Raw genomic sequence first — 15,962 nt, forward strand, 5'->3', positions numbered from 1 at the left:
CTTTGACAGTAATGTTGTTGTCGGATGCCGCGAGGATTCCAACGGCCATGTCTGCTAGTTTCAGCGTGTCGTCGGAAATCGCCAATATTTGTTGGACATGGTTTGGCAAGCGTTGCAGGAACAAAGTCTTTAGCAGGTTGTTTGCGATGTGAGCAGACGCTTTGTTCCGCATTTCGAGAATTAGCCGAGAGGGCTTCTTGTCACCCAACTACATGCCGGAAACCAAGTCCTCGAGACGCTGAGCCTCGGTATCTGTATAATGGGCACACAAGCGATCTTTCAGAGCTGTGTATGGCGTCACAGCGGGAGGACTAGCAAGCATGTCTCCAACCACGGCCAATTCCTTTGGTTCGAATGCCGCCACAACATGATGGAATTTTGTGATCTTCGTCGTCACTCCAGCGAGAGTGAATTGCGACTAGAGTTGCAGGAACCACGCAGATGGATTTGAACGACAGAACTGTGGGGGTTTGACAGCTACTCGATTGACATTACTCGGTTTCTGATCCATAGTGAGATTTCCGAAGAAAAAAAAAAAAAATATATATATATATATATATATATATATCGGTAGAGCGCAGTATAAAAATATTTGAGACTCATGACTAAATCACGTCCGATTTAACCAATTATAGGTGGTGGATGGCAAGAGAAGTGACGACATCTTTTATAAAAATATATTTTATTCAAAATGTATACGGCAGGACTACACATAGTAAATTAATATAAAAAACTTTCTTATCTCAACAACAATAGCGGCCATTCATCTGCGGGTTCCAAAACCAACTATCTATCCTTGACGACCTTCTCTCGTTGGACGGCTTTGACCGATTGCCCACACTTCATTGAAAATTAGCCTCTCCCCATGTACAGTCGATCCCGCTTATAACGTTCCCACTTAGAACGTTTTCCCACATAGTACGACTTATTTTCGAAGTCCCAACTCCAACTAATTCTCACTAAAGCCGGGTTTTCCTAGGAATAGAATTTCTGCACTGTGTGCAGCGTGAAAACGTTGACTGGTTAAAAACCCGAAATTAGGGTTTTTCGACCAATCAGCGTTTTTACGCTGCACGCGCTATAGAAACCTGCTCCTAGGAAAACCCGGCTTACTCTTCCGGGGAGAGTAAGCCTTCCAATTTCCCTTTTGAAGTGTTTTCCCGCTTGAAACGTTTTTTATGACGGTTTTTTGAAAACGTTATAAGTGCGATCCACTTATCTCAATGAAAATATCGCAAAAATTCAATTAATTTAATTACATATTAATCTTTGTGATACAAAACCATACGTGAGAAAAAATACCCGCGAAATTTAATTTTTTTAAACTATATTGCTGTATAACTTTAGAAACTATAATTGCCATAAATTTACTGTTGTTTCAATGTTAAGTATTCGTATGGTATTCCTTTGAATTTAACAGGAAAACGTAATTTCAAACATATAATTCAAGGTCTTATCGTCATTTGGTTTACTGATCGGCAGGGGCATCGGAAGTGTTTCGAACCTATGGGTGCTCCTCTGAGTTAATGCAGGAAATTTTTTTTTCGTTTTTGAATCCATTCTGAGGATGCTCAGAACCATGTCGCAGATCACCGTGGGTGTTCGAGCACCCATAGTACGCCCGGCTTCGACGCCACTGCTGATTGGTTTCTATATCTTAAAAAAATCAAAGCAGATAATGTATTGAGACTTCCTCTAAGATTGACAATACCAGCACCTCTTTAAAGGTTTTTTAACCAACATTGTGTGCATATGCTTCCTATTAATTAACAGCCCGGGACAACCCAAAAAATTTCACAATGCGCATTTTAAAGCATATGGCCACATTTCACAAAATTTAAATCCGTTTATTTGAGATTCGCTTGCTGCTGATTTCTCAGAAAAGTGCAATAAATTCTCTCGTAAGTGTTCACTTTGAAATGTTCATAACCGGCTCAATGCGTCTCTTCTCATCTGTCAACCCTAAATTTGATAATGCACATGAAAAATAATTTCAGCGATGCGTTTTCACAATCTGTAAAAGTTGCTCAGATTTGATAGTTGAAAAATATTTTTTTGTAACATTTCATCTCAAACTATTTTTTAAGTGTATTTAAATTTCAATTGTGACTCAATTGTTTGGCTACTTCATCATTACTACTTTTATGAGCATGAAGAGAATAAAAGTAATAAAACTGCTTGCTACCACTTTTGCGATTTTTACCATTTTGCGGATTTTAAAAGCTACAACTGATATAATTCTGAGCAAAGCTTCGAATATTTGGAAAAACTAATTTGCAAATAATACAAGTTTCATCCAGGACACTTGATGACATTTCGCAAATTGATTTTCGCAATTTTTTCACATTGACTGAAAATAATTTATTGTATTTTTCTGCTGCATTATATGTTGTGTTTATTTTGCTTTTTCATAATTTTTAATAATTAAAAATTAATTAAATTCAAACATATTTATACTTCAAACAATATTTGAATATCTTCTAATGGAAAAACGGGGGAGGGGGGTTACGGGGTAGGAAATTAATCATGGTCGCAAACGTCACAGGGATGAGAAACGGCTGAAAGGGGGGGGGGGCATGGGCAAAAAAAGATTGAGAACTACTGATATAGAGCATAGTCGACATCCACTGAGCTGTAGAGAAATTTTCCTTATAGCTCAGTGAGCCTGTAACGTCTCCTGATCTTTTTCTGGTTTTGGGTTTTCATTAACTGCGCTCAAGAATTACCACCGTTTTTACGAACATCATGCTGTATAGAGGATGAATTGGACTGAGTACACAGATGTGTGGAACGTAACGAAAGGGGAACACACAGAACACTTTTAAGTTGAAGGAAAACTTAAATGTCTTAGGTGCTTACGAGGCATTATCCATTTTGTTATCTGTGATAAGTTTTGAAATACATTACTTCGAAATCGGATGATTATTTTTGAATCGCCCTGTATATCAAATAAAAAACAGTCTTTAACATAGGTTGAATTGAAAAAGATGTGTACGTATATGTGCATTGTATCAACATTAATTTTCCAGCTCGCGAGCAGTATGAGTCATGCAGCTCATCCATGTTTACTCAAAGCAAAACAACGATCGATGTTTAATCGCTTGCTTGGAAATGCTTTTTTTAAATGAGTTAATACTATTTCAGATACTTTTTTTAGTTGTCCATTATAAGCGAAGTCCGTTACAGTGAGGTTATGCAAATGATGAGACACTCGAATACAATACCTCCTCTTAACCAGATAATGGCCAGTCGCTCTGTCTCAATGAAGAGGTATAAGCAGATGGTCGAAGAAGACCTGGGCCATGCTGGAATAGCATGGTAAAGCGCCTACCAGGGGTGGCTTCAGCGAGGGCGCAAGGGACACTTCGCACCCAGGCAGCAAGTTGTTAGGGGAGGTGGTTTAGGCTTGTAAAAGACCAAAATTTTTAAAAATTTCCAAAATTAAAAACTTAAATGGCATCACGCTTTTGAGTCACACTTTGACAACGAAGATGAGGGAGAACTTGAGGAAACTCGGCGTGAGACAGTGATACCAGAAACCAGAAACAAGAATGTGCTCTAAAGGGGCGAGTATGCATTTGCTGCACCCACCCAGTAATTTTTCTGGAACGGTCAAATAAATATTCGGCAAAGGAAATATTCGGATTTATACTTGTCTGGCTATGGAGCACCAGAAACGAATTTGAAATAAATTCCTTAATAAAAGTCACCTCGTTATCCTTTCTCTTTACAGGATAAGTGTAAGTAACGATGTCTCATCAGTTGGATCTGTAATGTGGATCAAGTTATATGGCGTAATTTAGAACGGTATAAAGATTTTGGACAAAAATGTTGCACCGTGTCCTTAAAAGCGGGACGTATGGTCACAATAATTTTGCACGATAAACAATGATGTGAGGCTTTATACTAAAAACAAAATTTGGTCTATACTAGTGTCACTTGAGATAAAGCCCTATCAACTCCCGACAAGTGTCTGCTTTAGGGGAGGCACCCGAAGCTCTGCACCCTGCCGACAGGTAAGCTTATCCGCCCCTGGCTCCTACAGTACAAGAGCATGTTCAAAGGTGTCGCCTGCTGAATCCTTGTCGGTCTTTCCAGTCAAAGCCATTCAAAAAAAAAAAATGTGAAGATGGCACCAAGACCGATCTGGATCCTTCCCCCCCCCCACACACACACACTCCCACGGTTCCACCCTCCACTCCAAAATGACCGGCCCACTTAGTACCACTTAGTGTTTTCCCAAAATATAATTTTGAAGAGTATTTTTTTACTCCTGTAAATAATTCTGAAGGGTATTTTTTAAGCCGTGAGAAATAACACTATTGAAAAAAATTACCTAAAATTTGAGTATTTTCACTCTTTGCTAAAGTTCGGAGGAATAAAATTGAAAATTTCGATGCATGAATGTATTGGTGAAGGTTGGTGCCCCACCGTAGGAAGTCTCCCACCGAACGGTTAGCGTGTTAACTCCCTTGCAAGGTTTTTTTCTCGCTCCTTTTTCAATGGAATGAATTTTTTCTTCCCCCATGCAAAGATTCACCAAAAGTGGAAACGGGGTTTAAGATATTTTTCTACTCAGGTTATTTTTGTTATATGCTTATAAGTACAGGGGGTCTATTACGCTCATGTCGTTATGCCCGCGTTTCAAACGTGTTTGGGGTTTGCGGTGCATTGTGGGATAGATTTACGTCACCATCGCTGAAGGTTGATTTTTCTCACATCGTTACTAGCGATTTTCGTTATCGACATCGCTACGTAAAACGTTAACTAACGAGAACCGGAGACCACTCGTTATGTTCGCGTTACGGAAATAAACATGGCCGCTCGCGCGTACATTTTTCGATGGTGAGAGCAACGGAGACAAATTAGTTAGAATTAGAAATTATTCATTCATTATTAATTTATCAAGTTGTTCATTATAATGAATAACAATTCTCTGAATTACGTTCCTTAATTTAGTAACATGATTCAGAGACAGCATTATCGTTTAAAATGTTATCTGTACACATACTGATTGGAAAAAATTATTCATAGTGGTAAATTGTTATAAATTATTATACTCGGTACAAAGATAAATCACTACACAACGTTATTATTTTTTTTAATCTTGTATGGAAATGTCTTTATTCTAATCTTAAACTCATCTCAATATAAGAATATTATTTAACTGGTAAATCTCTTTATCGCGATGTTTTCAAGACATTTTGAAATTCGCTCAATATTTTTTTTACATCTCGTTCAAAATCGATGTCAATATATATTTAAACGTCTCCAGATTTTCCCCTTCTTAATTCGTTTTATAACATTGATATTTTGTAAAAGCAATTAAGTATTGCTACTTTCTGTGCAGTACACAGAAATGTAATGCAGTAAACACCATTACACACACACACTATACTCTGCGCACACTCTAAAAAAATGAAAGTAAATTTTATTAATCAACAAATAAATTTTTTCTAATCCTTGAGTGCATTTTCTGATCGGCGTATAAAAAAGATGTCAACAACAGTGTAAATTTGGTGGCACTTCATTTTCATGTGTGACACAAGGAAACCCATTTTCTAATTAATGATGTAAATAAAAGGTTACTTGTTCTTGACTTAATATCAAGACGGTAGATTAAATGTGTTAAAAACATGGTAATATATGATGATGATATTTTTGATAGTCGTTTTGGAAATCCATAACATCATTGAACTTCAATAGAAAATCATTTTTTAAACGTAATAATTTAGAAAATTTCCCCGCGCCAGTATCATGTGTGTGCATAGCCTATCTTTTTCTCAAATATTTGATGAAAATAAAAATAATCCGGATGAATTAAAAAAAAATGCAGCTTAGAAAATTAGGGACAACTAACACACACTAACGCGTACAAATAAATAAAATAATAATGACGCACGAGCTGCAGCACTCGTTGATAGTGATGATGATTATCAGCAGCGGAGAAAATTATCCGATTGGTCCATCCCTTTCGGAGCTAACGCAACTCTCGGACCAGGGAGTTTTTCGTAAAATAGATAACGGCATACCGGGGGTTGCTGAGAAAAATCAAGTTTTTGACGATGGTCGCTGAGATTTGCGTTATGAGGCTCGTTGAGAATTTGCGTTAAGGGCGTGACGTCACTAACGACCTCGTTGTATAACGACGTGAGCGTAATAGACCCCCGAAACGCAAATTCTCAACGAGCCTCATAACGCAAATCTCAGCGACCAGCGTCAAAAACTTGATTTTTCTCAGCAACCCGCGGTATGTCGTTATCTATTTTATGAAAAACTCCCTGGTCCGAGAGTTGCGTTAGCTCCGAAAGGGATGGACCAATCGAATAATTTTCTCCGCTGCTGATAATCATCATCACTATCAACGAGTGCTGCAGCACGTGCGTTATTATTATTTTATTTATTTGTGCGCGTTGGTTGTCCCTAATTTTCTAAGCCACATTTTTTTTTACTTCATCCGGATTATTTTTATTTTCATCAAATATTTGAGAAAAAGGTAGGCTATGCACGCACATGATACTGGAGCGGGGAAATTTTCTAAATTATTACGTTTAAAAAATGATTTTCTATTGAAGTTCAATGATGTTATGGATTTCCAAAGCGACTATCAAAAATATCATATCTTACCATGTTTTTAACACATTTATCTACCGTCTTGATATTAAGTCAAAATCAAGAACAAGTAACCTTTTATTTACATCATTAATTAGAAAATTTGTCTCTTTGTTTCACACATGAAAATGAAGTGCCACCAAATTTACACTGTTGTTGACATCTTTTTTATACTCCGATCAGAAAATGCACTCAAGGATTAGAAAAAATTTATTTGTTGATTAATAAAATTTATTTTGATTTTTTTTATATTGTACTTAGTGTGCAGAGTAGTGTGTGTGTAAAAGGGTGTTTACTGCATTACACTTCTGTGTACTGCGCAGAAAGTAGCAATACTTAATTGCTTTTACAAAATATCAATGTTATTAAACGAATTAAGAAGGGGAAAATCTGGAGACGTTTAAATATATATTGACATCGATTTTGAACGAGATGTAAAAAAAATATTGAGCGAATTTCAAAATGTCTTGAGAACATCGCGATAGAGAGATTTACCAGTTAAATAATATTCTTATATTGAGATGAGTTTAAGATTAGAATAAAGACATTTCCATACAAGATTTAAAAAAATAATAACGTTGTGTAGAGTGATTTATCTTTGTACCGAGTATAATAATTTATAACGATTTACCACTATGAATAATTTTTTCCAATCAGTATGTGTACAGATAACATTTTAAACGATAATGCTGTCTCTGAATCATGTTACTAAATTAAGGAACGTAATTCAGAGAATTATTATTCATTATAATGAACAACTTGATAAATTAATAATGAATGAATAATTTCTAATTCTAACTAATTTGTCTCCGTTGCTCTCACCATCGAAAAATGTACGCGCGAGCGGCCATGTTTATTTCCGTAACGCGAACATAACGAGTGGTCTCCGGTTCTCGTTAGTTAACGTTTTACGTAGCGATGTCGATAACGAAAATCGCTAGTAACGATGTGAGAAAAATCAACCTTTAGCGATGGGGACGTAAATCTATCCCACAATTCACCGCAAACCCCAAACACGTTTGAAACGCGGGCATAACGACATGAGCGTAATAGACCCCCTGGATTACCTACAGAAACAGGTTTTAGCGATTCAATAACACAAGAGGATGAGGATACGTAAATTTCATATTAACGCAATAGATGCAATAAATGCGAAATTTCTGAATTTTGACGAATAAATGTGAAAAAAAATTTGATTTTTTAGTACTTTTCCGAGAAATATCCATAATTTTCACTTTTAAAAGCGAAGATTGGTTATAATTTTGTTCAGTACTTGGACCTTGCGTCCTGATATGCTTAAAAGCCAATATTCCCCTGCAAAAAGTAGATCGCCTTTTGGCATGTGATTTGTTGCAAAATATGTGATGGCTGGCTCATGCAATCTTCCTTCGGTTTTGAAAATGTTTCAATTCGTATAATAACGTGTTCGGTTGGCTTTTGTTCCGGAGTTCTGTAAGGCCTTGTACACACTGGTGTAAGAAAATTATGGACGAGCAATTTGGAACGAGCAAAGTAAGTGTGAAGTAAGTTAATGGCGTCTTTTGAGTGCCGAAGGTCGGGTCATTTTTGTAAAGAGACAAAAATGTTTGAAAATGAAAATAGTATGAATTGAATGAGGGCACAAAAAATATGATGCTAAAGACAGCAGATGATAACTAAATTGACTCTACACACATGACATCTAACGCTACAAATGAAGCCTATCAGCATATGGATTGATTATAAATGGATACGAAGTACAGATGACTGGATACCAAGCGAAGATAATTGGAAAGAAAAGTCACATTCTCCTCTGTGGGGAATCGAACCACCAACCTCGCACTTTTTATTAAACTACAGACGATAGCCATTTTCTTTCCTAAGAACACTGTGTTCCTTTGGGCTGAACGGGACTGTTCAATAGACAGCCTCCTAACTCAGCAGCAGCTCGTAACGAAATTAGCCTCCAGATGGCGACATGGAACGAAAAAGTGCGAGGTTGAAAGTGCGAAGTTGGTGGTTCGATTCTCCACAGAAGAGAATGTGACTTTTCTTTCCAATTAATCTTCGCTTGGTTATTCATCCGTCATCTGTACTTCGTATGATTAGCGGAGAGGTTCATCGTTTCGTTCTATAAATGGATTAGTTGAACTTGAAATATTTTCATGCGAAGCACGGAAATTGTTCGACATTGCAGCATGCAAATGTGATTTTGAAGACTTTCAGGGTGACAAGTTGAAAAAGGTCCCGAATTTAGAGCGAGATTTCTTGCAAGATCACAGAAGTACACGCAAGATGGCCATTGGTCGAGTAGATGTCCTAACAACGAAGAAATTGAAAAACAATGAACAAAGAAAAATGGAAATGGTATCTCGTTTGAAGTCTCATCAACCACTGAAATCTCATCTATATCCAACGATTCTGAGGAAAGTGATCTATATGAGCCAAACCACAGTTTACCGTTGAAGTTAGCATTTCCATCTACCAGTATTGAAGCTGGTCCATCAAGGGTCTAGGTCAATTCGTCGCGCTCAACTTGTCGCGTGACAATTCGTTGCATTCAATTTGTCGCAGTGTCAATTCGTCGTGCTACAAACTCGTCGCGGTACAAATTTGTCGCAGGCTCATTTCGTCGCGGTACAAATTTGTCGCAGACTCATTTCATCGCGACAAATTTGAATTGCTTTAAAATCCATATGTTTGTTGTGATCTTATAAATAGGGTAATTGCTTTAGGCGTAAAAAATGGAACTAATTTTTTTTCTCATTGATTGGAAATGTTCCCCCTTCCCATCTGTTTTAATTTTTTACAAATGAAGGAAAGTATTCATTGAAGTCATTAAATTTTAAAAATTTAATTTTTACCATATAAGTCGCATCTCTGTCGGGATTTCTATTTCTCGCAGTGAGGGATGTTGAAGAGCTCACCCAAATAAAAAATTGAGATAAAATAATTTTGAAAATTTAGTTTCCATCGTATAAGCCGCGCTTCCCGCTTTCTGTATTTCTATTTTTTGCGAGGGGCGTTGAGGGGGGGGGGTGCAATGTGTCCCCTCCCCTCTCCTGCATGATTTCCGTAATTCACTATTAAATGTGTCCATGCAGAGAATATATCTTTCAGGAATTTTTTATGACAATGTATCTAAGTTTTATGTGTAACAGCTGCGAAAAGTCTTATTTTCAAATTATTTTTTTGCAATGCAGTGTACATTTCAAATCACTTTGTATTATCACACCTAAATAATATTCAAACACTCCGACCATAGGCACCAGAACTGAGGGCTATTTGAGCCCCCCCCCCCCCAACTCCAATAACTCATGAATATACAATGCAATGCACCATTTCGCCTCCTGAGTACGGGTTTGAGTCTCTTATAAACGGAATGAATGGCGATTTTCAGCCCCACCTCCTCAATGTTTCCTTCGTGTCGGCACCTTTGACTGGCCAAAGATGCCGGAAGTGTTTGGAGCTTGTGGGTTCTTGTCTTGATCTTGAAGTAGGAAATTTTGATTTCTGAATCATTTCTTTGGTGCTCATACCCATTCCATAAAGTACCCTGGGCACCAACGGCACCTCTGTCTCTGACACCACTGCAAATGTCAATCGATTTTTGATTTTTTTTCAACTCTAAAGTAACAACTCTCGAGTGAAAAGAATGAAATCATACTTTTAATTAGATCATTATTCTTCATGTACATGACACTCGAAATTAAAATTACAATATCAATTACATTTAAAAATTTAACTGCATATAAAAGTTTAATTATATTTGAAAATTTGGTTATAAAAATTTGAAATGTTAAATAATTGATTTTTGCTGTGATAAAATTTCAATATTATGTGGAAAAATTTCGGTTTGTATGATATTCCCCAAATTACAGTGAGCCTTTCTTTAACGGTAAAGTTCTATGTGCCCCATGGACTCGAGAGTCCCCCTCCCCCTTCGAGAGTCACCAACATTTACCATTACAGTATCTCCATAAGAACCCGAAATATTTAATTAATTAATAATTCAATTAAATTAATATTTAATTTTCACCGTATAAGCCGCACTTCCCGCTTTTGTTGGGATTTCTCACAGCGAAGGGAGTTGGACGCAGATCAAGGGTGGAAATGTACAGTGCTTATGAATGACGATTCGATGAAGTTTTCATAATGCCCACAGGATCAGCACCGACAAAGGCAATGTAATCACCAATAAAAAAGATGACTATGGGTCAGTCGCATAGATATAATATAACCATTAATCTTATGTTTATGGTTAGTCACATATCTTTGACTGGCTTGTTTGAATATTTTCACATAGTTTTCATTAGCGTCTAAGCTTTCGGTACAAGGTTGGTGTACATGGTCTACGGCTCCAGTCAACGATTAGTAAAAATTTCTACTTACAATACAAGTGAATTAACATTAACAGACAATGTAAGATTATGTTCAGAGGTATATTTCCTAGGTGGGGAGGGGGTATGCGGGCTTTATCCCAAGATGACAAGTTCAAGTGAAAGGGCGTGACCAAAATTAAGTAATTGGTGATCAAGAACATGAATTAGAAAGTGAGGAGGGAGGCAAGGTTTGAATAGCCCACAGGTGGGAAAACTATAAATCCGCCTCTGATTATAGCCTACATTTATTAGGATAATTTTAATTTTAAAAACAATTCGTATCGTACATATAAACACTCCACAATATCTAAACCTTTATTTACTTATTTTCAGTGCTTTGAGTATCATTTTATTTAAACACTTATATAACCTGAATATCGCAGTAAAAATCCGATGATGATTTATAGAATAATACGTGATGGTATTTTGAACTACCATAATTTTTTTATTTTGTTTTAAAGATACGTAGAAGATTTCAATTTATTGCAATTTAAATTGAATTCAAAAAATTTAATTTTAAAAAGTACTACATTATTTTTTGTCATCCGTATAACCTGTATCTCTCTTTAAGATACAACAAAAAACTCAAATAAAGAAAATTAATAATAGGCTAATTCATTGAATTGCATTAAAAGTTTTTCTAATTTTGGAACATGAATTATGGAGGAAAAACTTTTAAACACACACGTAAATCAACATATCACCACGTTAGGTTTTGCAATATTCGATGTTTATGCCAACAGAAATATGTAGACCGAGCACACCAACCTTGTACCAAAAGCTTAGACGCTAATGAAAACTATGTGAAAATATTCAAACAAGCCACCCAAAGATATGCGACTAATTATAAACATACGATTAATGGTTATATTGTATCTATGCGACTGACCCATAGTCATCTTTTTTATTGGTGATTACATTGCCTTTGTCGGTGCTGATCCTGTGGGCATTATGAAAACTTCATCGAATCGTCATTCATAAAAAGCACTGTACATTTCTACCCTTGATCTGCGCCCAACTCCCTTCGCCGTGAGAAATAGAAATCCCAACAAAAGCGGGAAGTGCGGCTTATACGGTGAAAATTAAATATTAATTTAATTGAATTATTAATTAATTAAATATATCAGGTTCTTATAGAGATACTGAAATGGTAATATTACTGTAATGGGGCAGATAGAAATTTACCGTTAAAGATAGGCTCACTGTAATTTGGGGAATATCATACAAACCGAAATTTTTCCACATGATATTGAAATTTCATCACAGCAAAAATCAACTATTTAACATTTCAAATTTTTATAACCAAATTTTCAAATATAATTAAACTTTTATATGCAGTTAAATTTTTAAATGTAATTGATATTGTAATTTTAATTTCGATGACCTTTCTGCATTGACAAAAAAAAATTATTTTCAGTTAACTGCGTATACACTTTTGTTCATGTTTTTATTTCACGTGTAAGACAAAAACCTACATACAAGTTCGCGTGGAACATGTACAGTGAAGAATCGGCGGTTCGACGAATTGATTCTGCGCTGCAATACATAAACTGACGTCACGACGAATTGACACGGCGGCAAACTTGTACAGCTACGAATTGGAGCTGCGACGAATTGGATCTGCGACAAATTTGTACCGCGACGAATTGACACTGCGACAAATTTGTATTGCGACGAATTGGAGTTGAGCGCGACAAGTTGATTGCGACAAATTGACCGGCTACGGTCCATCAATCGGTGTCGAAGCAAGTACTTCATTTACTTTTGAAGTTCTACCATCATCCTCACAGATGAGAACTAAATTACCAAATGTTGCTCTTGCTTGTGATAGAACTGGTGTGTCTGATCGAGCAGCCGCAATTATTGCGAATGGTGCGCTGGAAGATGTTGGGTTACTGACAAAAGAGAAACAAAATATGACAATAGACTGGATGAAAATAAGGCGTGAAAGCATCATAGAGAGTTCTTTTGCAACATAAAATTCCTAGAACAAAATGTGCGAGGAATAACAAAACTTTAGTTAATGTCAAAGAAGGTGATTCTTTCCATAGAAGAACCGTATCTGAAGAACACATAACTATATTGCAGGAACCCGGGTCAATATATCTCGGTCACACAACTCCAAGAAGCAAGGGATATAAAATCATCAATCCTAGACTTTTTGAAGCAAGATTTTGATACGAAAGAATTGATGGCGATCGGATAATCGAAATAATGGTGTTATCAAATTAATAGAGAAAGAAATAGGCCATCCTTTGCAATGGCTTATTTGTCTTTGTCACTTCAATGAGTTACCTCTAAGGCATCTTGTGAAGCATCTAGATGGATGTTCCATCAGTCCATACGGGCTTCAAGGTGATATCGGAAAACAGTTTGGAAAATTGTGAAAGATGACCTATATATATAGGTAATCTTTCACAATTTCCCAATATATATATATATATAGGTAATCTTTCACAATTTCCCAATACATATATATAGGTAATCTTTCACAATTTTCCAATATGAGGAAAATATGATTCATGTGAAATTTAAATCAATCTCTAATAACCTTTCTATAATGGACAGTGACAACAGTGATTTAAATGCAGATCAGAGATATCTTGTAGAAAAAGTACGGGCAAAGAACTGGGAATCAAGAGAATTCTAAAAATTAGAAATGAAGGATTAACAGAAGCAGAAAATCCGTACATTCCACGTTCCGAAAATAAACTTTTCTGCTAAGCAGTATTCGAAACTAATAGTTTTGTCCCCACCCTTAAAAAAAAGATTATCATATATATATATATATATATATATATATATATATGTTTAAAAACTTTTATAATGTGCACTTCTTAGAAAAGTCTTTTTGCTCGACCTTTAGGGTCTGTGAGGAACCTCAAGATATTGAAATATTTTCCTAGATTTTGGTATAACGTCTTAAAACCTTGAAAGACATCTTTTGAATATTAAGGCAACATCAATTTCCAAAAAAAGTGAAAAAACACCCTTTATCGTTCCACCCTAGTGTATATGCCTTTGCAATGGTTTGTCACTTCTTCAATGCTGCCAGTACATGTATAATAGGTTATGCTTTTATAATGGTTTGCCCTTTTTCAATCGTCCCAGTAATGAGGCTTTTTGAATAGACGTCAGAATCATCACCAGCATCACTTTGAGGGTCAGGCAAAAGATGACACCATAGAAATCAGTGTTAAAATTGCCGATTTTACTGTAGAAATGCGGAAATTCAATAGGGGTTTTCCGCTATATCAATAATTTTAAAAATTGAATTCGATTCTCGGTTTTCGAAATATTGAGTTCGCTCAAAGATATACGGAGCTCAGAAAATTAAATAATTAGCCGGACCTACTTTTGAGTTTAGTATTCATGCAATAACATTGATATTTCAACTTCTCATTTATATCTTCTCAAGCATGAAAATGGAAATTAATGTCTCCGTATTCTCTTATAATGTATGCATCAATACATGTAGTTTAGGATGTCTGAAATTAATTATGGGCCCATAAATAACATTGAACGAATTCCGCAGCTTTAATTAAGCATTTTTTGAAGCAAAAACAGACAGATGGATAACTTGAAGTTCTGGGGGGGGGGGGGTGAATCGAAATACGTAGCGCCCATTAAAAAAAGGGAAAAAAATACAGGATGCTTCAAAAGCAATTACCCGTTTTGAAACGAAAAATATTGAACATAGACACTTAAGATTAATTTTATATTACATGGCTAATCATGAAGTTTTTTACAAACCAAATTAAAGGTGCTCAATATGTCCACCTTGGGATGCACTGCATATGTCTATAAAGCAGTCGAATTAGTTCCAAACTTTTGAGAACATGCTTGCATCCACTGCTGATGTTATGCCTGTTTTCAGTTCGGCCTAATGTAGCTGGAAGGGGAGGCACATAAACGTAGTCTTTTATAAACCCCCACCAGAAGAAATCGCACACTGTGAGGTCCGGCGATTTTGGAGGCCAGTGATGTTTAACTGAATCGTCAGGTCCCGTACGACCAATCCATCGTTTAGGAATGCGATTGTTCAAAAGTTCTCGAACGTCCAAGCTCCAGTGTGGTGGTACCCCGTCTTGCTGGAAAATGAAGTCATCCGAATCGGTTTTTAACTATGGGGAAGGCCAATCTTGAAAAACACTTCCTCCTCGGCCGGAGGAATAGCGTTAGCGCTACCTGTCGGCAACTGCGTGAAACTCGCGATTTCACTCTTTCTACCTACACATTATTCGATCAAAACGGATTAAAAGCTGAATAGTTAAGACTTTTTTTTAAATTGGATGATTCTTTTTGTATATTCACTTCTAAGTTTCTTTAAATCTTGATTTGTTCTTTCATGAGTCGCGCAGGAAGGCGCCATATTGGTTAACTTAAATACGGTTTGTATGTCCCTCAAAGAAAGAGGAAAATAAAGGTCCCGTATATCATAATATCATAAAATATCACGTGATCTAAAAAGCCTCATTGAAGAAAACCCGGGCAGAGCCGGGTATTATAGCTAGTAATCATATAAATAGTATGCAATAAAATTTTTATTGATTATTTGTTGTCTTGGTTTTAGTTTACCTGTGTGTGGCCGCGGTCTCAGAAAAGTTGAGAGCTATTAGTCTCTCATCAATCCTTGTGTGTAGAAAGCAACCGTTGTGCGACAAAAATGATCAAAGGAGATGTGGGGAAAAAATCCATATGTGTGTGTGTGCTTCTCTAAAAATACACTCGTGATATTCTGAATTCCGGAACGATTTCATGAGATAAAACTAATCTAGTTTCTTCCCTATTTTTTTCTCCCCTTTTCCCATGCACAAGTATTTCTAATAGTGTTCATGATTTTAAGACGAAAAATATCTTCTTCAAGACAGGGGGAAGTAATGGGTTTCTACGTGAGGAATTTGTGTTTAGTGAAGAAATGAGAGAAAATTAAAAAAAGTACAATGAATTTCTTCCAAGCTGGTGCGTACGCAGAGTCAACCTTTGGGA

The 15,962-nt window shown here is 36.3% G+C and overlaps 1 protein-coding gene across 3 annotated transcripts in view; it reads right to left on the reverse strand.

Annotated features, from left to right (window-relative positions):
- The window catches only part of LOC149086498 (voltage-gated inwardly rectifying potassium channel KCNH2-like), a 327,715-nt gene that overhangs the window by 198,638 nt on the left and 113,115 nt on the right, over positions 1-15,962 (reverse strand). The gene's annotated exons all lie outside the window — the stretch shown is intronic.

Source organism: Pholcus phalangioides, unplaced genomic scaffold (assembly GCF_987345545.1).
Source record: "Pholcus phalangioides strain wild (caught in Gottingen) unplaced genomic scaffold, Ppha-v1.0 ptg000004l_1, whole genome shotgun sequence".
Lineage (NCBI taxonomy): Eukaryota > Metazoa > Arthropoda > Arachnida > Araneae > Pholcidae > Pholcus > Pholcus phalangioides.